This window comes from Ailuropoda melanoleuca, chromosome 3 (assembly GCF_002007445.2).
Source record: "Ailuropoda melanoleuca isolate Jingjing chromosome 3, ASM200744v2, whole genome shotgun sequence".
In the NCBI taxonomy this organism is placed as follows: Eukaryota; Metazoa; Chordata; class Mammalia; order Carnivora; family Ursidae; genus Ailuropoda; species Ailuropoda melanoleuca.
The window spans coordinates 86,592,260-86,620,071 of NC_048220.1; the positions used below are offsets into that span (position 1 = coordinate 86,592,260).

Here is a 27,812-nt window from a genome sequence, read left to right on the forward strand (position 1 = left end):
GTATTTTGCTTAAGAAGTCTGTTCTTCCCTGAGTTTGTAAAGATATTCTTTATTTTAGTCTAACAGCTTTTCTCTCCCACCTTCATTGAGATATAATTGATAATGTTGGGTAATTTTAAAGTGTATGATGTGATGATTATCCATCACCCCACATAGTTATCATTTGTGTGTGTGTGTGTGTGTGTGTGTGTGTGTGTGGCAAGGATGTTCAAGATCTACTCTGTTAGCAAATTCCAAGTATAAAATGCAGCATAGTCACTATGCTGCCCATTAGATCTTCAGAACTAATTTATCTGATAACTGAAGTTTATATCTTTTAAAAAAGATTTGTTTATTTATTTATTTATTTTGGAGATAGAGAGAGAGAGAATGCAAGCATGCTAGTGGGGGGAGGGACAGAGGAAGAAGGAAAAAGAGAGAGAATCTCCAGCAGACTCCTCACTGAGAACAGAGCCCAATGCGGGGCTCAATTTCATGACCCTGAGATCATGACCTGAGCCAAAATCCAGAGTCAGACACCTTACCAATTGAGCCACCTGGGCACCCCTGAAGTTTGTACCTTTTTATTTATATCTCCCCATTTCCTTCACTCCCAGCCATTGGTAACCACAATCTACACTTTGTTTCTATGAGTTCAATTTTTTTTTTGATTCCACGTACAAATGAGATCACACAGTATTCTTTCTCTGTCTGACTTACTTCACTTAGCATAATTGCTTCAAGTCCATCCTTGTTGTCACAAATAGCAGGATTTCCTTGTTCTTTATGGCCAATAATTCTTATAAGAGTTTTAAAGTTTTGCTTTCATAATTAAGTCCTTGACCCACCTGGAATTGATTTTTTGTGTGCTAAGGGGTATTGTCTTCCCCATTTGGAGAGCCAATTTTCCCAGCCTAACTTATGAATTAACTGGTTCCTTACCTCATTGATCTTTAGGACATCCTCCATTAGAAGTCAGGTTTTCTAATACATGTGGATCCTTTTATACTATTTCATGAATATATTTTCTAATACATGTGGATCCTTTTATACTATTTCATGAATATATTTGTCAATGCCTGTACCAATTTCATGCTATTGAAAATGTGTTTGCTTTATCATATATTTTGATACATGGTAAGCTAATTCCCTGTTCAGAATTCTGCTTTGGGAGTGTCTTAATCTTTCTTGGCCCTTTGCTCTTCCATATAAACTGAAGATTCAGCTTGCCAGGTTATAAGAAAAATTGAATTGGGCTTTTGATTGAAATAGTGTCAGGACACTTTAAGGAGACTTGCCTTCCTATCCATGAACATGGTATGCATCTTCATGTATTTAGGCTTTCTTCAATGTCATTTAATGAAATGTTATAATTTTCCTAAAAGGGTCTTGACAACTTATCTTAGGTACCTTAAATTTTTAGTTGCTTTTGTAAATAGTATCTTGAGTCCATGTACTTCTAAGACATACTTGTCATCACACCATGTATAATGTGCTTTTTCTACTTATATTACATCACCTTTTCATAGGCATCCTGAATATCAGTAGGGAGGAGTGATTCTCTCGCTATTACTGGACACCTCAGACTTCTGGTTTTCATTTTGCTCGAGTCTCATAAGATGTTTAGTCTTCTCTAAGAACTCGGAGTTTGGGGTCTGACTACCTTGAATCACAGTCCTTGTTCTCCCTCACCTTAATCCATATCCTTCACCTTGCTGCACCCATGTTCTTTATCTCTAAAATGAAAAGATGATAATACCTCCTTTATGGGCTGATTGTGATGATTTAATGAGATAATAGAGTAAATTGCCTAGCATGGAGCTTGGCACATAGTAAGAGCTCAGTAAAAGTTAGCCATTATTATTTGACACAAACTTTTTACTTCACTTCTGATTTGCTGGCTATTGATTTTTCTAGCTGAAATCAGGGTTTGAAAAATTGGACAACAAAAATCAAGATTTCTGTTTTCCATTTCACCTTCTCTTATGTTATTTCTTCTCCTGCCACTCTGCTCCCCATCTCCCACCCCTATTCCCTGGTTAAATCCAGATGATCAGTGTTGTAAAGTGTTGTCACCTAGACTTTCTAGGTGACAACAGAGTGACAAATGAGGACACCTTTTCCTTTGGAGATGCCAACTCCAGGCCAGCTCTTGAATCTGTCCCCACTTCCCCAGCCACTGCCTGAGTACAGGTCTCATGGCCATTGCCTGGTCTCCTTGCCTCTTGCCTCTCCCCATCCTGCCATCTGAGCAAGACTTCCCACATCTCAATTCCACCCTCTGGTAGTGCCACCCCTGTTTAGAGACTTCCATGGCTCCCCACCACCCTCAGTGTGAAGCCCACACTCACTAGGCTGCTTTTCAAGGCCCTGCATGATCTGGCCTCCACCTAATTGCTATCACTGACCAATTCCTATTCAGTGTCTTGCACATGTTGGTGATTTGAGATACAAAACTGCTGGGTAAGAATCATTCTTCCATTTTTCTTTAAAGATTTTATTTATTCATTTGAGAGAGAGAGAGGTTGCAAGAGCGCACAAGCCAGGAGGAGGAGAAGAGGGAGAGGGAGAAGCAGACTCCCCGAGCAGGGAGCCCAATGTAGGGCTTGATCCCAGGACCCTGAGATCATGACCTGAGCTGAAGTCAGATACTTAACTGACTGAGCCACCCAGGCGCCCCTCATTCTTCTGTTTTATAAATGAGGACACATGCTCGTATTGGTGAAATGACTCCTCAGGGACTCACAGTTGGGAAATACAGACACAGGATTTTATTCTATTTTAATTAATTAATTTATTTATTTATTTTTTGCTTATTTGACAGAGAGAGAGAGACAGGCAGCGAGAGAGGGATCACAGGCAGGGGGAGTGGGAGAGGAAGAAGCAGGCTCCCAGCAGAAGAGCCCGATGTGGGGCTCGATCCCAGAACTCCAGGATCATGCCCTGAGCCGAAGGCAGACACTTCATGACTGAGCCACCCAGGTGCCCCAGACACAGGATTTTAATCCCAGTCTCTGGCTCCCCAGGCTGCTTTATGTACCCTTACCTTGGCTCTCTGATCAAGAAATGAAATCTCAGCTTAACCCAGTTTAGCATGTAAATGACCCTGTAAAACTCCCCGATTTGAGCTCATTCACACCGCTTTCTGCAGAGGTGACTAAGAGGGTCTGAAACTGGCCAGGGAGAGGGTAAATGTCAAAATAGTAGCTGGAGGTAAAAGTGTGCCCGCTGGCCCTTTTCATCTCAGGCTGAGCTCCGGGTAGGGGGTGAGCGAAGCCTGGGGCAAGGAGTAGTGATGTGGCTAATGGGAGGAACAGGGCAGGGAGGGTGGATGAGGTAAAGGCTGAGGGTGATGTAAGAGGTGATAAAGGAAGTGATTATGACCAGGAAATAAGTGTGCTGAAACCACCCGAGGAGGATCATCAAAATATTCCTGGCATAGATTGACATTTAAAAAATAGTAACAATTACATTGTAAAAATCTGTATGCCACTCATTTGCCTGGCCACTCAATCATTGCAATACCCCTGGAAATGGTGATGACTCTTCCCATTTTACAGAGAAGGAAATCGAAGCTGAGAGCGCTAAGTGAGTTTGCTCAAGGCCCTCAGCTAAGAAGTGACAAAATCCAAAATGCACTGCAGATCTGCCTGGTGCCCAGCCTTCCCCCTCATGGTGCCCTCCACCCACGTGCCATTCTGCCACCATCTTGTTCTTCCAAACGTGGCTGACTAACGTGGGGGCCACGTAAAGATCATAAATGTTCTGCTGGATATAAAGTGTTCCACAATGAGGAAGAATTGAAGAGAAAGAGACTGGTAACCCTGCCTTTGTGTGGGTGCAGTATTAACACGTCCTCACATTTTGGGGGCACCCTGGACCTGGGCATTTCCTGTTTAATATTCCCTAGTCCATTTCCAGAGCCGACATAGGACTCTTTCCAGACCCTGCCTAACAAGGGTAGACCACAGATCTGCTTTTGGCTGTGAGGCAGTTGGCAGAGCAAATGTGGGCAGGGCTGTCCGCACACAGCGACCCAGCGGCCGGATCCAGGACAGGAAGGAAAGGAGAGGGTAGGCAGTGGTCACAGGCCTCCTTTTGCTCTCTTTCTCTGGGCCTCTGCTATGTTAGAGACAGGCCTGTTGGAGATATTATTATTTATTTATCTATTTATTTAATTTTCTTTTTTTTTTAAGATTTTCTTATTTATTTGAGAGAGAGAGAGCGCGCGAGAGCGCGTGCACAAGAATGGGGGGGAGGGGCAGAAGGAGAGAGGGCATCAAGCAGACTCCCCCACTGAGCATGGAGCCCAAAGCAGGGCTCAATCCCACAACCCTGAGATCACGACTGAGCCAAAACAAGAGCTGGATGTTCCACCGACTGAGCCACCCAGGCATCCCTCATTATATATATTAAATATAAAATTAATGTACATGCAAAGAAGAAATTAATTGTTCCAAAGGGTGTAAATGGCATGCCAAAGCCTTGAGGTCCTTCCAGAAGTAACCACTGGAAGGAGTTTCTCGTGAGTACGGGCAAGACCCAGGACACTGCAGGACAACAGTGCCCCAGCTTGTGTTGACACAGGCTCAGTTCGCTTAGCTTTGGTCTCGTCAAGTGGGAAATGGCAGGAAGAGCCAGGAGAAGGGAGAGGAAGCCTGGATGCTTGGAGAGCCGGGAGGAGCGTTTCCAGGTGGAGCTGGCAGTGGAGAGCGGGGAAGAGGTGGAGAGGGGCTTTGGGAAGGGAGCAGGGCTACTTAAGTGGAGTTTTCAGAAGACTCCAGAGCTTCTGGATGACTTCTGGCCTTCCAGACCCAGGTGCTATTCTGTCACCCTGCCAGGTGACATGACCTCTGGGTTCCCTAGCCCTGGGGCTATCTTCTCTCTGGCCCCTCCCCGTCCCCCCTCACCACAGAGGCCTGCTTCTTCCTCAGCCTCCCTGGGGGCTCCTGACCCAAGCACCTGGCACACGGCAGGGCTCACATATGGGTGCAGAGGGATAGAGTGAGTGGCAGAAGGACGATTACGTGGGGGTGGGGCGGGGTGCGGGGGCACGCACCTACAGCACGATTTGGTCGAAGGCGGCTCTTGTCCTGATGCAATCATGAAAGCAATTCTCTATTCATGAAGGAATGGAGAAACAGATGAGCAATTAAATGCCTGAGTCCAGAGTAATGATGATTAAGGAATGTTGGGAAAGGACATTATTACAAGGCTCTGAAAGCATTTGAAAGCTCTCAGAGTTCAGGAGAGCGGTTTGGGCGGGCGGGCCCCGACTGTTATCAGAAGACGCCAGGCCCCTCATTCCTACCCCGTTAAGTCACTGTGAGCCACGAGCAAGGCCAGGTGTCATCATTGGTACCCCACCATAGCTCACACCCCTTTGAAAGACAATGGCAGACGGATCTGGGGAAGGGGGTCCCTGCAGGTGGGTTCCTAAAGAAGGAGAATGTGATTTGTAAAATGGGATAACAATTACGAGACCTAAAATTTGTCTCATGAATCAACTAAAGAGATGAAATGAAGTCCTGTTGGCATAGTGCATGGTACAGGGCTCAACGTATAGTAAACCCTCAATAAATGGAGAAGGGCATTGTTAGTGTGTATTTTTCTTCCAGAATGTTTCTTCCAGAACTCCCTGAAGCAGGAAAGCTGTGTCTGTCCCCACGGTGCCCCCAGAGCTTGAAACAGGGCCTGGCACACAGTTGGCACTCGATACACAATTGTCAGGGAATGAGCAAACCGGTTACGTAACTGTCTTCTGGTAACAGACTCAAGAAGACAGCTCCCGGGCCTGAGCGCTTGGTTCCCAATGCGCGGTGCTGCAATCTGCCCATTTCCCCGCCAGCCCTGCGCAGCCCTGACAGGCAGTGACCACGCAGGGCAGATGACTTGCAGAGTACTTCTCTAAATGCTCCCCGGGGCGGGCGGAATCCCCAGGGCCTAGCTCGTCAGGACAGGCAGATGACTTGGGGCCCAGTGAGGCCCACCTTCCCGTCAGCCCAGCCCTGGTCATTAGGCCTGCCAGGTCTCGAGGCTCTGCTTGGGAAAGGGAACAGAATGTGCAGTCCCACGGAGGAAGGAACCTGCACAGGCCCCCAGAAGCAGGAATCGAACCTTGGCCTGTCCCACATGACAGCCTCTTCTGAAGCTCATGTCTCTTCCTCCTCTGCCCCTGAGCCTGCCTTGGTCCTGGGAGGCGACTGGTGTCTTTGCCGTGAGTCTTAGCAATATCAACTCACCGCTGGGGAGCGAGTTCATGAATTATCTGACAGTAATGATGACCAACTTTTATTGAGCACTTTCTCTGTGCCAGGTCCTATGCTCAATGAAAAGACTTTCTTTCACTTCCTCTAAAGAGACACCCAACTGTTCCCCCAAACACTCTGTCTTTGTGACGTGGCTGGACCTTCACATAGGCTATTCCTCAGGTTAAAATGCTCTTTCTGGCTTTATCCATCTGGTGAATACTCACCCTTCAGCACCCAGCTCCTCTGTCACCCCCTCTTGGAAGCATGCCTAAGTTTGCCCAAGACAATAACATCGCAGCCTCCCGTGGCCCCACAACCGTCATCTGGGTCTATGCATCTGTCTCGCCTTGAGCTGTGGTGCCTCCAAAGACCCAGGCTGTTCCATTTTCATCTCCTTATCTTGCTGTCCATCTCCGTGCCGGGCACATGGTAGGGACATGTGCATGTCAGTGTTTCCCTTCTCAATTCCTTGGTACTTCATTTCCATCTCTTGTATGTTCCTCATCCCTTTGCCTTCATGTAATATTTTTGTCTTTATTCCAAGAACAATGCTAGTTATGTTATAGGTATTCATAAATGTCAATTGAATGACACAAATGAATCGATGATCTTACCTGCAGGGTACCAGAGAGGAGGCATTGAATTATTTGCCTCTAGGCTCCATGGGTACCTCCAGCAAGACATCATCAGCACAGGGAGAGAAGGATGAAGTCAGAAGGAAGAGAATGAGAGAAGGTGCTGGAACTAACATTTTCTGAGCACTTATGTGTGTCAGGTGTGTGTTTCACTAACTCCCCAGTGAAGTGAATATTATGATTCTTTTTTAAGAGACAAAAATAAATAAATAAATAAATACATAAATACATAAATGCACAGAGAGGTAAAGTGACTTGTCTAAAATCACACAGTAAGCAAGTGGCAGAACTGGGATCTGAGCCCCATCTGCCCATTTCCAACAGTTGGACAGAGAAGGCTAGGGTGTCCCTACAGTATGAGTTTGGGGAGGAGAGGTACAGGACCGTGGGGGAGAAGGAATGGGATGTCTACCCCATGGATCAGACCCAGATCCCTGGGCATGCACCATCCCTGCCTTCCAGATGTCACATGTCCTATTTCCTCAGGACAGATGTTTGCTGGCCTACAGACCCACCCCAGGCTCTTCCAATACATTTCACCACTTTTAAGCTCCACTTATAAGGAGTGTCTTTCGTTTTCTAATATCAGTCCCGTCCTGAGCACTTCCCTACCAGTCCTGGACCAGGGTTTGGGTAACCATGACCCCACAAGATTGTGCAACACCCACCGAAGTCTTCAGAAACCCGCAACTTCTCAATAATGCTGAACTGGGTGAAATTTCCCAGTAACCACCTCCTCTGCCTGACTAACGCTTTCTTAGCTTGGCAATGCAATGTCCTATTTTTAAGGAGTCCAGTCATTTGGTTTAGATTCTTTATTTGTTTTATTTTAATGACCTTCTGAATCATTCATTTTTCTACTTCTGAACAGATTCACTTTCGGCCACTTCCTTGTATAGAAATCCAAATCTTCCTTTAAAACTCGGCACCAACAACCCCCTCCTCCCCAAAATTCTCATCCATACCATCCCCTCTTCAGGAAGATGTATTCCCCTCCCCACTTTCTTTTTTTTTTTTTTTNTTTTTTAAGATTTTTTATTTATTTATTAGAGATAGAGACAGCCAGCGAGAGAGGGAACACAAGCAGGGGGAGTGGGAGAGGAAGAAGCAGGCTCATAGCTGAGGAGCCTGACGTGGGGCTCGATCCTATAACACCGGGATCACGCCCTGAGCTGAAGGCAGACGCTTAACCGCTGTGCCACCCAGGCGCCCCTCCCTCCCCACTTTCTGTACCATTCATCTGATATTTATGATATTGTCACCATCATTATCCTAATGATAAAAATGATATGCCAGCCACTTGAGTTGCTTCTCATAATTCTTATGATGACCCTAAGAAGAAAGTAATTGTGATTTCCATTTTACACATAGTGAGACTGAGCCTCTGGGAGCTTAAGCCTCTTGTTCAAGGTCACATGAAGTAAGTGAAGAAGCTGAGATTCTAAATCAGCCCGGCTGGACTCCAGAGTGACTGTATCGAAAGGTAGCTCTTTTGGGGGGATTCCTGGCTCTTGCTGTGACGATGGTTTTGATGCCTTACTCCCCACCCCCAAAACTCTAAGCTCTGTGAATTGTTTGTACCCTATTGCTCTGTACGTAATAAATATCTGCAGTAAATAGCCGATGACTTCCTGTCCCTTCTGTAGTGTTAGCTGCTTGAAGCTTTCCACAATTCTGCATGCTTACAACATCCAGCGCTTGGTAACAAAACAGTCAATACACATTGAATGAAGGAAGTAAGAGATGGGCAGGGGCTTGGAAGACTCCAGGGGACATATTTTCTAGATGAAAATCTTTGATAGGAAATTAAAAAAAAATTCTCTCTGTAGCTCAGGACCAGTGCTTCCAGACAAGAGCTCCAGATCAACCCTTTTGTTGGGGGGGGGGGTGGTGAACTAACAACATCTTACAGACGAAGCGTTCTTACGTTCACTCAACACGCCTTTACTGGGTACCTAGTGTGGACCAGGCCTATAGGCACAGGCTAGTGCTAGAGTTGGCTGTGTGAGCAATTCACCAGGCAGAAGTCCTTTGGGTGCCCAGCCTCCCTCCACTCCTTCTAAGAGGCAAGCTCACCAGAGCAAGGGTGGGGCCTTGGGAAGTGGGGCCCAAAGGAGGGGAGGGGCTCTAGTCTTGCCTGGTCAAAGAGGACCAGGCAGGAAAGATCTCAACAGGCCAGCAGCCTCCAAGAAGTGAATCCGAGCAGCCAAGCCACGGAGTGGCGTCTTGGAGGGGGCTGGCTCATCCCTCAAGGGATGAACGTGAAGACAAGCCTTTGGACCATGAAGTCACAATGCGAGAACTGGATGAGTGGAAAAGATCTGGGAAGGATAATAGAAATGAGGAGCCTGTGGAGGGGGCGCATAGAGACAAAGAGAGTTAAGAGTCCCCTTGTCATTTAATGAAGTGCTTTTTACCTCAAATCCTGTTTTGTCTGTTATCAGTATTGTTAGTCCTGCTTTTTTGTTTGTTTGTCTTTTCTTGATAATCCTGTACCTAGCCTTTCACTTACAACTTCCCAGGGACACTGTCTCAGGTGGGTCTTCTGTCACCAGCATCTCACTGGCTTTTGGTGTAGGGGTTTGGGACCCAAATTGCAAACTTTGTCTTTTTTTTTTTTTTAATAGTTTCCATGCCCAGCGTGGGGCCCAATGTGGGGCTTGAACTCACAACCTTGAGATCAAACCTAAGCTGAGATCAAGAGTCAGATGCTTAACTGACTGAACCCCCCAGGCATCCCTGCAAGCTTTGTCTTTGGATAAGAGCATCCTACCTCAGAAGCAGTAGAGGCCAGTGATTAAAACGGGCCTTTGAGGCCAGGCTGCCTGGGCTGGAGGGTCTGCTGACAATATTTAACAGGACATTCAATGCACACCTAGCACTTCCTCTCCTATTCCCAACCCAACAATAAGTCAGAGCAGAGCATCCTCCCCACCCCCCAAAAGGTGGGGAAACTGAGGCCCAGAGACATGAAGTGACTTGCTCAAGGCCACATGGCAGAAACATTTAATTGGCACGTCAAGGGACCCACACATTTGGGCAGACCGATTGACCACCCTTAATCCAAGAGCTTCTTGACCCTTAGATTTGGCTGAAAGGAGCCCTGACCCACTTCTAATGGTCAAGGATAAGACTCAGACATGTTGATGGCAAAGCAACAATAACAGTGATAATAATACTACCACCAAACATTTATCCAGAATCCACTATGTGTCTAGTATTATGCCACTGGGCTATGTGTTTCATTTTCATAATAATTAAGTGCATGGACTCTGAAGCCAGACAGCCTGAGTATGAATCTCTGCTCAGCTCCCTACTGGCTGTGTGACATTAGGCAAGTTACTTAACCTCTCTGGGCCCCAGTTTCCTCCTCTCTAAAACTGGGCTGGTGAGAGTACCTTATAATAGATCCCTGGCACTTAGTAAATAGGATATAAATATTACTGTTTCTTTTTTTAACTGAAATATAGTTGACACACAGTATTACTTTAGTTTCAGGTATACAACATTACCGTTCCATTTTAAGAAATCTAGTATCAGCTTCCTCTTTTCTTGGCTTATGGACGGTGTGTATATAAACAAGAAAACTGATAGGATGGAATAGTTCATTTTTCAGAGCTGCAAGCAAATGGGAAGAGACTTTTTCAATGAAGAAGACATCAGAGTTGATAGCCATGGTCTCCATTTTCAAATGGGGAAACAGAGACTCAGAGAAGGTGAGCTAGTTGCTTGGAATCACACAGCTAACAAGTAGCAGATGGGGATTTGAACTCAGACCTGTCTGACGTCACAACTCATGTCTTTAACCCCAACGCCATATGGCTGGTCCTGCAGTGATCATGGAAAGATCTGGTGCCTGGCCGTGCGTTGAAAATGGAAATATGAGTCACCAGCCATCCCCAGGGATGGCTGGGGAGTGAGAGGAGCTCAGCTATGGGGCAGAATGTTCCGCCAGATGCTGAGGAGCAGCTGCCAACAGTGCTCAGTCTCTTTCATGCTGAGGAAAGGGAGGAGGAGGGATGGAGGAACGGAGCTCACAAGCCAGCGGAGCGCAGCCTGGAACCTGGTGGGTGACGTCAGGCTCACACATCTGGCCTCTGGAATGCTGAGGCCCCAGAAGACCGCCAAGCTTCTGCTTCTCCTCGCAGCTCCTCCGAAATAACTCAGGCAACTTTGCTGAGAAAAGTCTCAGGCTTTCTAGACTCTCCAGAACCCATCCAGGGGGTGACATGTGAAATGGGCATGTTCACCCGCTGATGAAGACTAAGTTTCTGTAGACACAGGAGTAAAAGAAGCAAGGCTGGAGAGTCAGACAGCTCTAAGAAGGCTTCCTGGCCCAGTGATCCTGGCCTGTGCCTCAGTTTCCTCTTCCTTGCATGAGGATCATATCCCTTCTTTGCAGGGTGTGGAGAAGGAATAGCACACTGAATGCCTGGCTCCTGGTAGACCTCCAGCCAATGCTCCTGAGCACCTGCCCGAGTCAATGAACGAGGGAGCGAACTTGCTGCACGGCATCCCACACACCTCCAGGATACAGCACGTGGTCACCACCTTGCTGACCCATGTGGTTACAGGCGTTGTGCCTGGCCTTCCTTTGCTGGTTCCAGCTTCCATTTTGCTGCAAGAAGAATGAAGTCCCATCTGGCCTCTTCCAAGCACCAGGCTGAAGGTGAAGAGACAGGAGGAGCTCAGCCTTTTTGTCCTTGATGGTGCCCATTGATGGGGGCCCCACCTGACTCATTTTCAAGACTGGTGCTGGTTCAACCTGGGAAAGTTTGGGACTGGCCAGTGTGACTTGCTAAGATTGGTGATTCATTCTAGTCTCAAAGAGAACAAAAGCCCAGGTCTTCCCAAAGCCCCCTCTGCTTGGGCTGGTCTTATTCCTCGGTCAGGGAATGAGTCACCCATCCTTACGGGTGCTCCTGTTTTCACTCTGCCTGGGCCTTCAGAAATCAAACAGTGGCTTCCTCTTTTCTCCGCTCCTGGGGGAAAAAAGGTGAGTATATAAAGGGAGGAATGAAAAGAGGAACTAAGCCACCATTCTTTCCATGGTGGCCACTGAAAGGGAAGAGACTTCTCAGGGAAGGATCATTTGAAGCCACAGTCACCGTCTTTCTCTGCCTGCCTGGAGGCCGGGCCTGCAACCTGCACCTCCAAATTCCCTCTCCACCAGTGGGAAAACAACCCATCCTTCACAATCTGCTGGCATTTAAAAAGATGTCCTTGATGATAGAATTCGCCTGGGGCACTGGTCACTGATTCCCTGCTTAGATAAAGCATCTGACCTCAATTTCCTGCAAAACGAGCATTGTCATGTGGAGTGGGCAAAGCTGTCATGGCCCCAAAGACGACAATGAGTGTGCAGCACAAGCGAGTGCCCTGTGGGGTAAACTCCCTCCCTGAGTTTCAGTGAGGGCCAGGCAGTGGATGGGGTGTGAGCTGCTGTGATTCAGGGCCCTGCTTATCTGGAAGTCGGACCTCCTGCCAGAGGCCCGACCCTCAGATATCTGCAGCTCAGCTGTAGGCCCAGAGTAACTGGACAGGAACTGAGAAGGGACTGAGTGTCACGGAGCCCAAGTGCACTTCTTTGATGTCTCTGACATGATGAGGATAAAAGGAGGTTGAAGCAGGATATCCTCAGAGGCCATCATCTCAAACAGTGTGACGTGGGCTGAGTCACTTCCCCTTTCTGGGCCGCAGGGTTTTTTTGTTTTTGTTTTAGTTTTTAATCAGTAAAATGGAGATAATAATTCTTGCCACACAGGGCTGGATGGACTTGGGCACGACCTAGTGATTGCAAGCCTGGTCTTGGGTTTACACCCCAGCAGAACGAGGCCATCTTATCACATAGGACCTAGCTCGGGCAGCCTTATGGTGGTGAGGATGCTGGCGATACCTTCGCAGAGGGTTGCCATGAGGATTGAATGAGATCATGGGTAGAGCGTTTATGGCCGGTGGATCAGAGAATTCAGTAACTGTCAGCTGCTATTATATCAATCCCTGAGTTTAGTTTCTGGCATATAGCAGGCGTTCAATCAATGCTAGCTATTGTGGGGGTGATGATGCTATTAACAGAGAACACCGAAATAGAATCATGGAACATTAGCCACAAGAGGACAGTGGACCGAGGTGACAATCTTATTTTAGATCAACCCCTTATTTTAATACAGGGGACACAGAGGTCCACAGGGGAGAGATGCCCAGGCTGAGGTCACCTCGAGCTCATTCTTCTCTGCCTAACGCTCTTCTTAGCCTATCCTACTTCACCCAGGACACTGGGGCCATTCAGAGTAAGGACACTTGTGGGCCTCCATTTCTCCTTAGGAATTGCTGTGTGACGGCCCAGGGCAGGAATAAAGGGGCTTCAGGCTGGTTGGAGTCATCCAGAAAGAACTGGAGGGTATCACAGGTAGGGGCAGAGAAATGCCGATGCCTTTCAGAGAGCTCTTCCCCAGTGTGTCAAGGTGACGGCCCTGCTTTTGGAAGCAATCCAGCTACTGGGGAAGCCACACAGCTACTGGGGAAGGCACATGTGTGTGTGTGTATGTGTCCGTGTGTGGCTCGGAGATAGCTATTCTAGACAATCCCAATGGCCACCACTGGTGAGTGCTGACTGCAGTCAGGCCCTGTACCAAAGGCATGCGTCTCACAGATCTTCGTGGTAACTCTGGGGTGAGCACTCTACTGCCCCAAGGAACCGAGGCACAGAGAGGCTAAGGAAGTGTTTCCAGCCCCTTCCCCCAGCTAGTCCATGATGGAGCTGGGGCTTGAACATAGGCCATGTGGCCCAGAACTTGCGATCCTCTGCACCACCCAGCTACCCCAATGGGCCATGCCTCGCTCCTGTGTCACCCTTCTCACTGCCCCGTGTGGTTTTCACCTCCGCGATCTTGCAGTCAGCTTGTGTGAAGCCCTAGGAGGCTTAAAGGGTGGTGGGCTGGGCCTAGCACGGAGTAGGGTCTCATTTGCTCAGCAGGTATTTCTGAGCCCTAACACACGCTGGGGCTTGAGCCAGGGGCAAGAATGAGTGGGAGTAAGATTCTGGCCATTTGGGGGCATGTGGCCTGGATTGGGCAGCAAGCAACCTGTCCCTGGTCTATGGCCTTCTGGGCACTGCAGGTGGGCATGGTGGCTTCCATGGGAATGCTCAGCCAGGCAAGAGACATGGGTGGCTGGGGTCAAGAGTCAGGGATTCTGGTCTCCACTCTACTTGCTAATTAGCAGTCATCTCGGCCAGCCCCGACCTCTTATTGGGCCTCTGTTTTTCCCATTGGAACGAAGAGGCAAGGGCGAGTGGAGTGGTCTTGAAAAGCCCATTCAGGTGGCCGAGACAGTGGGGCTATGACCTGCCTGAGACCCCTGACTTGGCTGGTATCAGTCTTGGACTCTGGTCTGAGGGTCCACGGAGTAGCCAGTTCCCAGTCTGGCCCCACCTGGCTCTTAGGCTGCATCTCCGATCCTTGGTCAGCCCCATCACATGCTGGATCGTGGGGTGATACCAAATGTCCCCATAAGTCCCCTTTGAAGCTGACCATCTTAGCCCTCCATCCTGACCTGGGAAAGGTCTCCTTTTATCTGTGTCCTCAGGCAGATCGGTAGCATCAAAATACACAAGAAGACAGTGTGTTGTGCTTTTCAAAGTCCCTTTACAGACATTTTCTCATTTCAAATTAATAAAATGTGAAATTTTGAATTAATAATTCAAAACAATCACAAAGATACCATTTCCGGAGTTGCAGGCGAAGGGGCTTTCGTGCACACCTCTCACCCTCACAGGGACCCTTTCATGGGGTTACTATAATTAGGATCACATTTTGCGTGGAGGAGGTAATTGTGACATGGAGGAGGTTAACTGTGACAGGAGGTAATTCTGTAAGGTCGCAGAGCTTAGAAGTGACAGGGCTGGCAACGTGGCTCATTCCAGAGCCCAGGTTATCTCCTCATCCGGGCCTGCAGTGCTGGTCCTTCTCTCATCCAGAGCACCTACTCTGTGCCAGGCACCCACGAGGCACTGGGGCACGCAGCGAAGGGGCCAGGCTGGCTCCCTGGGTGTGTCACAGTCCATCAGAAGCCTGGGAGGGAGTATCGTTACGCAGCAGAGGCAAAATGGAAGGTCTCTCTGCCTTGGCTCAGCTCCCCCCACTTGCCTCCTGTGTGACCTTGGGTGACTACCATCGCTTTCTATGCTTCTACTCTACAGCTGTAAAATCGGGAAAATAATGAATTTCTGCCTCATCGGGTTGTGGTGAAGACCTCATCAGGAAACACGCATCTAGCTGTTATGACGGCGCCTGGCCCAGAGAAGGGGCTCGGTACCCTGACAAAGTCAGGGTCATTATCTGCAAGCATGCTCTGTCATTGTCAACCCCGTCTGACAGCTGAAGAAACTGAGGCACTGAGGGGCCAAGTCTCTAAGACCACAGAGTAAGAGGGAAGCTGAAATGGAACCCTCGAGGATCCCAGAGGGATGCTCTCCCCTCTTCCAGCCCCATGGCACCTGTATGTCCGTGAGCCTTCCCCATTGGGTTCCGAGGCACTCCCCAGGTACCAGAGCCCGGACTTGGGGTAGGTAAGGAAGCCAGGAGACAAGGGGTTAAGCAGGTTGCTGCACTGCTGCAGAAACTTCAGGAAGTGCAGGGCTGGGAGGACTTCTAAGAAAGAGGGAGGCTTCAGGGCCAGAGGTCAGCCTGGCTCCTGGCCCAGAGGCTGGCTCTCCAGAGGGCTCCAGCCTCCACACCAACTTGGCTCAGCCCACACACGCAGTCTTCAAGGCCGGCCGTGATCCACCTCCATCCAGATCCTTCTTCAGGCTTGCCTCCTGCCATTCCCAGATAGGTGCCTGAGGCCAAGACCTAGGGTGAGGTGGCCAGGGCGGGGAAGAAAAGCCCGCTGCCCTATTCAGGTCCTCTGAGAGCACCGTGGGCCCTGTGTTTCGAGGCCAGGGGTCTTGAGTTCCGGCTCTGCCCCTTTTGTGGGGATGCTGGCCATGCGTCCCAATGGCTCTAAGCCCCCGTTTTCTTGTCTGTAAATGGGGGAAGTCGTAGTGTTGCCGCCCTGGGGGCAGTCAATCTCTCTAAGTGCCTGACATGGAGCAAGTGGCCCAGTAATGCCAGTTCCTGCTCTTGTAGGTGGGGAAACAGGTCCTGGCACCTTGGCATTCTAAAGGCCGGGTGTGGGACTTTCTCAGTGTTTCTGTGCTTTAAGTTTCTTCGGGTCACAGACATCACTGGGGCCCCTGCCGTGTGTCCAGTAGGGAGGCAACTAGGCAGAGTCCCTTGGACAGCATGGGTAGGGGACTGACCACAGCCCGGCCACAGGGTGCTGTGGGGTCCTGAAATTTAGGGGCCTGTGAGGCTTGGGACCAGCACCCAGGCACCCCGAGCCAGACCTCACTGCCCTGAGTGGCAGCAGGAGGACCCTGATAGGGAGCTCACAGAGCGCTGCGTGGCAGTCACATTAGATAACAGGACGCTTAGTGGCCTCTCCGCGCCCCACTGTGTGGAGTTTTCTCTGAAACACCCAGAGGCAGGGCTGGGTGGTTGTGTCAGAGTGAGATCACCAGGACGACGCGACCCCAGGACCATGGCCCAGTGGAGCTTCAAGGCTGGACTCCCGAGGGGCAGCTGGCTTGGGAACCCAGAACCCCATCTACCCCCAGCCCCAAGGCCTGTTCCAGTCACTGCTCTAGGAATGCTCTGCTTCTCAAGCTATCCCGACGTACCTCGGGGTCCCAGCTGCTGGCCTGGAAGGGGCCTCGGGACTTTTGAAGGGATTTTGGAGGGCTGACTGAGCCAGGCAGTTCAGTCCCTGTCAGCTTTAGTTCACTGACTCAGTCCCCCTCCTTGACCTTTCCTTTCCACTGGCTATTTATGGGCATTTCCTGTGCCTTGAATAGGTAAAGAAAAGGGAAGCGAGAGCAGCTCAACCGTGGGGCTTCTTTAACCGCCGGTAAAGCCTTTTCTTTATCATTAACTTAAAAAGTGACAGGGGCTTGCAGGGAAGATGGCTATGCCAGAGAAGCGCATACATTGAAAAGTGTGAGTGCCGCCCCCACTCCATCCATCTTCCAGAAGGACCCCTGTGCATGGGGCCTCCCTGGTCTTCCCGTGTGATTGATTACAGGCCCACACACATACGTAGCCTTACAAAAAAAAAAAAAAAATCAGAGAAGATACTCTATAGACTTCAATTTTTCAAAGAGCATATATTGAGCACCTACTATGTGCCAACCACTGTGCAAATTCCTCAGCCTGCTTTTTCTGTCAACAACATGCTGTATGTTAAAAATAATCCTTCAGGTCAGTACTTTCACTTTTTGAACATTCGAACCCTTGGGATGGTTTTAAACGTCGCCGTGCCCAGGCCCCCACCTGAGGCTGGTACATCAGAAGTTTTGGGAATGGGAGCCAGGTGTCACGATTTTGAAGATACCCGGTGTTTCCAGCGTGGAGCCAGGACTGGGAACCACTGCTCTGGGCTGGTCCTAGCAGCTGGGGTAGGAGCCGGGCCTGCCGTATGGTATGCATCATGGGAGCTAATGTTGCCAGGGGTCTCTGCCTGTAAATCTGGCAGTGCTGCTTTCTGTCTGGGAAAATGAAAAAGGAAAAGAATTTTTATTTTAACGTCAGAGAGGTATCCCTTAATTTTATCATAATGTCATACTGTCTTTCTTTCTCCTCGGGCAGGTGGCTTTGTCAGGGCCGAGACTTGGTTTTCCTGCCTGTTAGGCCAAGAAAGCTGTCCATAAGGGCCTGGGCGATGCCACTCCCGAGGACCCGGTGATCTGTCCTGTGAAGAGCCTCCCCAGCTTCTCCTTGAGCAAGTGAGTCCAGTGTCACCGGTTGTGTTCGTTTCTGCAGAAACAGTTCTAGAAGCACCCACGTCGTGGAGTTCGGTGTTCTGGCAATTAGGTAGCTTATCAATGGTTTGTTTGTATGTGTTTGTAGTCCAGGAAAGTGTCTCTTGTTCGTTTTGTGTCCCTAGCGTCCCAGCTGGTGTGGCTGTGGCTTGTGTCAATAAACAGCTGCCCAATAAAGGATCCCGAATAGGCCGCCCGTCTGTGGGACGCTGCCTCCAGGCCCTGGGCTGAGGGCTCCCTGGCTCTGCCTTCCTCTGTCCCTTAAGTGAGCCTGTCGGGGGTGTCGCTGCTCCTGTCCCTTCCCCAGGTGAGGAATGGAGGTTCAGAGGCCAAGGCAGTTGAGATAGTGGGTGGCACAGTCACCCTGTCCTTCCCTGCCGGCACCCCTGCACTCTAGGAGCTGGCCACCTGCCCCGAGCTTCCCCCCAGCAGGCCAGGCGCTGGCTTTGCCAGGCTCCCCCCGACTCCCCAGGGGGCCCCACAACGGACATCTCTTACCCTGAGAGCACGTGCTTCACCTCTCTGGGCCCGCTGTGTTGGGGGTGCTTCCTATGTGACTGTGTTGAGATTTTGCACTGTGAACTCATCCTCTCACTCCCAAGCGAAGCGAGTCCTATTATTATCCTGTTGACACACGTCCTCGCTGTCGTTGCTCTGCCCACGGGGCTCCGTGCTGTCGCCCTACTCAGAGGCGGCGCCCCAGGGCTCTGAGCGCCCACCAGCCCTGCCGGGGCCAGCCCGCTCCCGCTCTACCCCACGGCTTCTTCCCTCCGCTTCTTCCCTCCGTCTCTCTCTCTCTCTTTTCCTTCTTCCTTCCCTCCCTTCCTTCATTTGCCAGATTTTAATTATCCAGACGCATCAGATTCCCAAACCAATGTTTCCATTTACTTATATTTCTCTTTTTTTTAAATTTTCTATTCTCTGCCAGCCTTTTAAAAGAAAGTACATTGTTTGCTCGCTTTATTCACCTGGAAGTGGGCTTTTCTTCCTTTCGCCCAGCATTTTCCTATTTATAGGGTAAAACAGCATTATTTTAAATGCATTGTACTTTTGCCACATTATCTCTTTTTTATTATTCTCACACTCACATAGGTCTCAAACATAGACCTTACTCACGAGATCCAATTCTCTTTCTACTCATTGATTTAGCAAGCCTTTGTTGAGTCCCATTTGAGCTGGATTTTGTTCTAGGATTCTGAGAATAAACACTAAGTAACTGTCCTCAAGAAATTTTTACCGAGGTGGAGAGCCCAATATCTAAACCAATCCCAATACTACACAGAGGCTGTGCCATGCTACTATGATCCCCAAAGCTCTAGGGCAAAAGGGTCGCATCTAACCCAGTCTGTCACAACCTAAGGGCTCCTGGACCATGCGTAAATCTAATCTCAACTGAACCTTAAACTGAAAAATTTTTTTGGAATAGCTTTATTGAGGTATGTTTTTAATATCGTAAGTTTACCCTACTTAAGTATACGATTCAATGCCATTTTGGTAACTTTACCAAGTGGTACCACCATTAATCAATTTTAGAACATTCTCACGGTCCCCCAGTATGGTCTCTCCCTCGTGCCCATTCACAGGTAATCCCTGTTCCCACTCCAGCCTTAGACAAACACTAATCCACTTACTGTCTCTATCGATTTGCCGTTTCTGGATGTTTCCCACAAGTGGAATCATACACTAGGGAGACTCCTGTGTCTGGCTTCTTTCACTTACTGTAACATCTTGGAGGTTCATCCATATGGCGGCACTTGTCATTCATTCATTTGTTCTTTTTATTGCTGAACAGTGTGCCGGTACATGGATTTACCACATTTTGCCTATCTACTAATCAATCAGTTGATGGACATTTAGGTTGTTTCCAATTTGGAGCCATTATGAATAATGCCGCTGTGAACACTGACTCATAGATCTTTCTGTGCATATGTGTTTTCCTTTCTCTTAGTAGACACCCAGAAGTGGACTTGCTGGGTCATGTGGTGAAGTTTATGTTTAGCTCTTTGAGGAACTGCCAAACTATTTTCCAAAGATTCTGCCCCATTTTACATACCTTCCTGCAATGTATGAGGGCACTGTGTCTCTAAAATCCTGGCCGCATTTGTTATTACCTGTTTTTTAAAAAGAATTATAGTCGTTCTAGTGGGTGCGATATAGATCTCATTTCACATTTGCATTTTCTTACTAATGATGTTGAGCCCCTGTTCATGTGTGTCTCGGCTATTGGTCTGTCTTCTTTGAAGAAACATCTGTTCATATCTTTTGCTTATTTTTTGGATTGGGTTGTTTCCTTCTTACTGAGAACTTACTTGTAGAAGTTCTTCGTAAATACTGGATACAAGTCCTTTATGGGATTTGATTTTGCAAATATTTTGTCCTAGCTTATTATCTTTTCATTTCCCTAATGGTGGCTCTTAAGCACAAAAGTTTTGAATCATGATGAATTTCAATTTGTTAATGTTTTATTTTATAAACTATGCTAAGAAACGGTTGCCTAACCCAGACTTCGAAGACTTTTTTCCTGCGTATTCTTCTGAAAGGTTTATTATTTTCGCTCTTACATTTAAGTCAATGATCCATTGGGGGTTAATTTTTTTTTTAAGATTTTATTTATTTATTCGACAGAGATAGAGACAGCCAGCGAGAGAGGGAACACAAGCAGGGGGAGTGGGAGAGGAAGAAGCAGGCTCATAGCAGAAGAGCCTGATGTGGGGCTGGATCCCATAACCAGGATCACGCCCTGAGCCGAAGGCAGACGCTTAACCGCTGTGCCACCCAGGAGGCCCTGGGGGTTAATTTTTTGCGCAGAGTGTGAGATAAGGGTCTTTCTTTCTCGTGTAGATGAGGAGCCAGTTGTCCCAGGGCTGGTTGTTAAGCCCACTATCCTTTCTTCCAATGAACTACATTGGCACTTTTGTCAAAAATCAATTGATCCTGATGTTAGAGCTATTTCTGGACTCTCCGTTCTGTTTCCTTATCTATTTTGCAGTCCTTATACCAGTACCACACTGTCTTAGCCACTGTAGCTTTGAACTCAGAGAAGGGAGGCCCTACAACTCTGTTCTTTTTCAGAATATTCTGGCTGTTGTAGGAGATTTTCATTTCCACATAAATTTTAGGATCAGCTTGCCAATTTCTGGAAAAAACTCCTGCTGGAATTTTGGTCATGTTAAATCTATAGACCAGTTTGGGGAGTGTTGCCATTTTAAGATTAAGTCTTAAAATCCAAGAACATGGCAACGTCTCTACATTTATTCAGATCTTCTTTGATTTGCCTCAGTAAAGTTTTATAATAGTTGGTGTAGGAGTCTTGCACATCCTTTGTTAAACTTATTGAGAGATATTTTATTCTTTTTGGTTTTATTAGGAGTGTATTTACCTTCTTAATTTCGGCTTGTTCATTGTTTGCATGTAGGAAAAAGTTGATTTCTGTACACAGTTCTTGTGTCCTGGGACCTTGTTGTACTTATTAGTTCTCATAGTATATTCTTTTAGATTCCTTGGGATTTTGTATATATGGATATCAGGTTGTCTGAGAATAAAGACAGTTTTACTTCTTCCTTTTTTCCATGGGGATGCCTCTTTGTTGCCTCTTGCTCCCATGCAGCTTATTCCTGTTCTGGGATGTCTGCCTGGATTGTGCTTCCCCCAGATACCCCATGGTCAAGTCCTCACCTCTTTAGGTCTTTCCTGCTTGTTGAGGCCTTCCTGGAACACCCTACTTAAATCCAACCCCTTCTGCCCATCCCCAACCCCTGCCCCACACCGTATAATCCTTTCCTTGCGTTATATTTTCCCCCAGCACTGGCCACTCCAGACTTTATATCTCTCCCCTCTCAAGATGGTCCTAAGAGTTCCAAGAATGAGTAATATATCTGGAAGGAGGGCCCAAGCTGATACTTGGCCAGTGTTGGCTGGAGGAGGGCTGGGAAGGAGTTTTCCCTGGGGCACTCTGTCCCCTGCCCCACCCTTCTTGGCTGAGAGGGGAAAGATCTCTCCCCGCAGATGGGAAGACACTCAGGAGGCATTGGGTGGGGGTACCCAGAGGCTAAGGAGCCGTTGATCACACTTAGTTGAAATGCGCCTCTACACCCACCTCCCTAGGCGCCCCAGCTACACCAAGACAAGGGGTGCACCTGCAGCTTGTTTGCCCTTGATTTCTCCTGTTTAGGAAGTGTAGGTGCAGGGAGGTGGGGAGGAGAGAAGAGGGTTCCCAGGAGCTCCTCCAGCCCCCACCCTGCTTTTGGAGACTTCATCCCTTTTAACCAGGAAAGTACATTCTCTCTTTGCATGGGATTGAGCCAGAAGATCTCTTCGCATCTCCTCCCTTATCTGGAGTTTGCCACAGAACTAGGATTGGAGTTGAGCTGGGGTGCTCCCAGACCGGGCATAGGTAGGTGGGGCCTGTGGTGGAAGAAGCCCCCAACTGGGTGTCAGGCAATCCTGTGTTCTCGCGGCAGAGTGAACTTGAGCAGGGCAAGTCAAGGCTTCGAAAACTAGGTTTCCACCTTGTCAAATGGGTCTGAGGAAGCCGTCCTGGGGGTGGGGGGCTGTGCTCATCCATTCTGGGTCTTCATTTCGTCACCTATACACTCAGTGTAAGAATACTCCTCACAGGCTGGATATTATCCAACAAAAAAAATTTGGGGGGGGGGTAAAATACACATAATCTAAAATTTACCATCTTAACCATTTTTAAATGTCCAGTTCAGTGGCATTAAGTACATTCGCTTTGTTGTTGCACCCCAAGAAGATGTATTCCTTTAAAAAGTACTGTTCCTTCCCCACCGTCCCCTCTTGTGTTCCCATACCTGTGTTGGCTGTCACCCTCTGCCCCCGTTCTTACCTCCCTGAGTGCTGAGATGATGTAGGCATTCCTCTCTCGCCCAGGCTGGGGTGATGTCCCACACCGGCCTGGCACAGAGTGGACGCCCTATAAAAAGGAGTGCGTTACGGAGTCACGTGGCAGGGCCAGCCACCACGGGCTAAGCTGTTGGTGTAGGCTTTCCGGGCAGCTCTGGACTGAGCCCTGAGGGGTCCTTCCTGAGAGCTTTGGAGGAGGGCACTACTGTCATCTCCATTTTGGAGATGAGACACTGAGGCAAAGGGAGGCTATGGGACTTGCCCCGAGCATGGCCTTTCCACGTTCCTGGCAGAGGTGGGATTTGAATGCAGGCACTCGGGCAGGGCTGCACTACTTTTCTCTAAATCATAAACCATTTGAATTTTAACTGTTTAATTGATGCAAGCACTCTGCACTGTTAAATTCGCTATGGAATGCGAGTCAGTTTCACTTCAACTGTAAGCTCTCTTGTATTCGCACACCTTCATTGAGAGAATCCCAGAACTTTCTCCATTGACCGGTTGCTAAGAGAATCATCAGACTGAAGGCACAGGTTGCTATATTACAACCTCCTTGTTCTCTCTAATGTAAGTAGCATCTGAAATTAGTGAGTGTAAATTAGAGAACAGAATATTAGCCCTTAAAAATAACTAGTGTTTATAAGATGATATATCGGGAAGATCCCCGTTAACTCTGACTCATTAAGTAAAATATCTCCGTCCAATTTAATAACTGAGTCCAATTTAAGGCTGTTTCTCCACGCTCTATTAATGATCCTCAGGGTCTGCAGGATATGTCGGTTTAACATCTATCAGCAGAGCTGGGGGAGTACAAATCTCCACGGATTTGACAGTTACCAGATCGCCGAGGGCTTGGGTTCCTCATCTGTCATTGGGGACTCCTCCTGAGGACAATATGAAGATGAACGAGCCGGCTGCTGACGGAGCGCCTGGCCCCCACGGTAAGCATTAGCTCACGTTAATAATTATTACCGCCTCAGCTGAGCTGCCTGCTTTCACTGACAGCTTCCACTTCCCCCAGAGTTCACTTTGAGGCCATGTGACTGGACCCCACCTTTCACGATGCAGAACTGCACGATAGCCAAGGGTTGGAAGCCTAGCGTTCACGAACACCCTTCTACTCACCACATAGACTCAACCATTGTTCATGCTTTGCCATGACTTTGCTGATTTATTTTCTTCCGAACATTTCAAGCAAGTTGCTAACATCATGACCTTTCACTGCTAAATTCTTGTGTGCATCTTTTAAGATACGAAATATGCCTAAGCAACCACCGAAATTAATAATTCCATAATATCATCTAACAACCAGCCCATCGTCAAATTTCCCTTGCCTCAGCAGAGGGTGCCACCAAATTTTGGATTTTTTTAAAAGATTTTATTTATTTATTTGTCAGAGAGACGGAGAGAGAGAGAGCACAAGCAGGGGCAGCGGCAGGCAGAGGGAGAAGCAGACTCCCCGCTGAGCAGGGAGCCCGATGCAGGACTCGATCCCAGGACCCTGAGATCATGACCTGAGCCGAAGGCAGATGCTCAACCGACTGAGTCACCCAAGCTTCCCACAGGTTTTGGATTTTTGCCAATCTGATGGATGAGAGTCTCTCGGTGTAATTATAGTTGTCTTGCCTCTTATTATGATGACGAGTGAGCATCTTTTTACATGTACGGGGCCTTCTGCAATTCCTTCTCTGTGACCTATCTGCTCATGGCTTTTGTCCATTTTAAAATCATATTTTTGTTTTTTTCATCTCTACTTCTAATCACTCCTTATATATTGGTGAAATTACCCTTTGTCTTAAAGTTACAGGTATTGTCTCCCATTTGTAATTTTTTTAAAGCTTTGGTTATGGTGGTTCTTTGCTTGTTTTCACTGTGAAAAGTTTTTTAAAAAAATTTTGCTTTAATTTTATATAGTTGAATTCATCAAATTTTTCTTTTATTGTTTCTGAATTTTGACTCCTAAATTGAAAGGATTTCGTCACTCCTGGGTTATAAAGGAATCCCTTCATGTTTTCACCCAGAAGTTGTAAGGTTTCATTTAAAAAATCCAAATCTCGGGGCACCTGGGTGGCTTAGTCGGTTAAGCGTCTACCTCTGGCTCGGGTCGTGATCCCATAGTCCTGGGATTGGGCCCTGCATTGGGCTGTCTGCTCAGTGGGGAGACTGCTTCTCCCTCTCCCTCTCCCCCTCCCCCCTACTCATGCTGTCATGCTCTCTCTCTCTCATGAATAAATGAAAAATCTTTAAAAAATAAAAATAAATAACAATTCTGAATCTCTGGTTCATTTGGTATTTCATGTTTGGTGAGGTATGGTTCCACTTTTACCTTTTATTCGAAATTCAATTGTCCCAGGATCACTTATCTAAAATGTCCCAATGATTTGAGATGCTGCTTTTGTCAGCATCATTAACTAACAACAGAAACTTCCATATGCAGTTGGGCAAATTTCTGGATTTTTCTATCCTGTTCCATTGCTCTGTCTGGCTATGCATGTTCCTAACTATTCTATTTTAATTGCAGAGACTTTTGGCATTTAAAAATATCTAGTAGGGCTTACCCTCACCCTACTACCTTCTTTTTAAGTTTTCCTGGCTATTATTGATTGTGTATTATTTCATATCAACTCCAGAATCAACTTGTTTAACTCCAGGAAAAAAATAAAAAAACCATTTTCAATATTTTCATGAAGATCATGTGAAATGGATAGAAATACGTGGGCCAAATGGATATCTTTATGGTATCGAGACATCCGATCCAAGAACACGTTATTAACAGGGGGCTCTTTTGGGGGCACAGGCTCTTAATAGGTTGAATTGTGTCCCTTCCAAAAGATACACTGAAGTCCTAGTACCTCAGAATGTGACCTTATTTGGAAATAGAGTCTTTACAGAGGTAATTAAGTTAAAATGAGGTCATTAGGTTAGGCCCTAATCCAATATGACTGGTGTCACTATACGCAGGGGAAATTTGGACACAGACATGAGCCCAGGGAGAACGCCACGTGAGGATGAAGGTAGCGGTCAGGGTGAGGCGCCAGCAAGCCACCGGCACATGGGACAGGGCATGGGACAGATTCTCCCTCATGGCCTTCAAAAGACACCAGCCTCTCCAGTACCTTGGTCTCGGACTTCCAGCCTCCAGAACTGGGAGACAGACTTGTTTTTTAAGTCTCCTTGGCTAGCTGTGCTTTGTTACGGCAGCCCTAGCCATCTACTACGGGCCCCTCGGAGGATCTCTTAGGCCAGGAGAACAATTCAGCCACAAGTTCAGGACAAGGGGAAGCATTTGTGTGCTTTCCTATCCCTGACTCCAAGCAAGCCCAGCCAGCCCTCTTTCTTGCCTGCCTGAATTTGGATGAGTGAACCAATGAATGCATTGGAAAGCTGGAGGTGTGACTTCACTCTCAATGGTGGCCGAACCCATTGAGGTCAAGGCCAGTGAATGAGTCATCTGTGCGATGTGGCTCAGTGAGTCAGGGAGGGCCAGGAAGAAAGCCCAAGTTTGGGGCCCATTTTCTCTTCCCTTTCCTTTGGAACCTAAAATCGGCCCCCTAAAATTCATCAACCCAAGAAATAAACAGAGAAATAGTGTAACACACCACCCCGATGACACACCCACTGTGTGCTGGGGAAAGATAAGGACAAAGGACTTAGAAAACAGAGAGAATGAGTATGAGGCACCCAGCTGTGCCACTTACTTGCTGTGTGCCTTTGCATAAGTTTGTGAACTTCTCTGGGCCTGGGTTCTTTTATTTCTTCCCATGGGGGTAGTAGTCGTGTCTGTCTGACAGGGTTATGTCGCGGCCATACAAGAAAATGAATATAAAGCACTTGGCAAAGGGCCAGGCTCAGCGCAAGTGCTCAGAGATTGGCAATGATTATTAGTGAGAACGGCCCCTAAGTAATTTACCCACAAAAGCAAAACCGTGACCCACAGTTCTTGAGTCTTCACCTGTGACTTTGAACGCCCTGGAGATGACTCTTCCCCCTCCTTCCTTAGGGAAGTTTGGAACAGACCAACCGTGATCTCATTTGCTCCCTCTACCATTAATTAGTGTTTTCTAATTATGAAAAGGAAATTATGTCTCAATTCGTACTGGTCTAAAAGAAATTAACTAACAACAGAAAGGTGTCATTTCTCTCTGTGGCGTCAGTTCCCCTGGCGGCCTGGGGTGTGGCTCGGGGCTGTGTTGGCAGGCTGTGTCCTTGGTTCAGGGACAAGCCTGTCTGAGTCATGGAGGCCCTGCTACTTCCTGGTCCCTCTCCTGGGTTCCTGGGCTCATCTTCATGTCTTTGTTCAACAAAACTGCTTTGAGGTTTGTGCCGGGGACCAAGAGAGGCAAGAAACCACGTCCCTGATCCCAAGCCTAGTGGGAAAGACAGAAATGGTCAGCAATGAGACTGTTCACATAAGATGCTAGGGCTTCACCTGGTCCCAAAGCAAATCTGAGAGTTGGTCTCTTGAGGTTATTGCTGTCCCATTTTACAGGGGAGGAAACTGAGGCTCCCAGAGGAAAGTGGTCAATAATCAAAGCCCATGTCTCAGAGGCATTTCATCTAGATATTTCTATTCTACATCAGTCCTGTCTCCATGTAGACATCCTCTCCTTTGGGCATCTTTCCCTCATGACCTTCTCCGAGCTGGGTAAGGGCCCCTTTTCGGGCCTCCCTAATCTGTACCCCGACACTTAGCACCTGAATTGTACTCATTTATTAACAAGTGTGTCCCCCTGTCAAAAGCTCGTTAATTGAATGACTGCACTGTTTTAATTCCTGTGCATCTTAAACCTTTCACTGTAAAAGTATTTCACTGGATCTAAGAGGTCAGCAATTCTAAGGCCGCTCACTAATTCATGCACCATTAAGAAAGAAAATGCTACCAACTAACTATGCCAATTAACTATGATATGCCTCTGATTGTAAGTCACATTCCACTTTGAGCAATGTTAAAATATTAAAAAGTGTGCCTTAGGCGCAATGAAATATATTATAAAAACAAGTACTGCTTTAATTTTTATTTTTTTGGGGGGGGGAGGGCAGAGGGCGAGGGAAAATCTTGAGCAGCCTCCACGTTCAGTGCAGAGCCTGATACCACGACTCTGAGACCATGACCTGAGTTGAAATACAGAGTCAGATGCTTAACTGACTGAGCCACCCAGACGCCCCAACAATTACTGCTTTTAAACACATCCTAGGGGAAGAAGAGTTTATAAATACGCACATACT

The 27,812-nt window shown here is 47.7% G+C and overlaps 1 long non-coding RNA gene across 2 annotated transcripts; it reads left to right on the forward strand.

Moving 5' to 3' along the window:
* The first annotated feature begins 17,442 nt into the window (after positions 1–17,442).
* Positions 17,443–27,149, forward strand: LOC117801558. Of its 2 annotated transcripts, none has more exons than XR_004624208.1 (3): positions 17,443–17,687; positions 23,348–23,527; positions 25,548–27,149. It is a non-coding gene; the product is annotated as an uncharacterized LOC117801558 (long non-coding RNA). The 2 variants fall into 2 exon arrangements; XR_004624207.1 differs by lacking the exon at positions 25,548–27,149 and adding an exon at positions 23,984–24,028.
* The last annotated feature ends 663 nt before the right edge of the window (positions 27,150–27,812 follow it).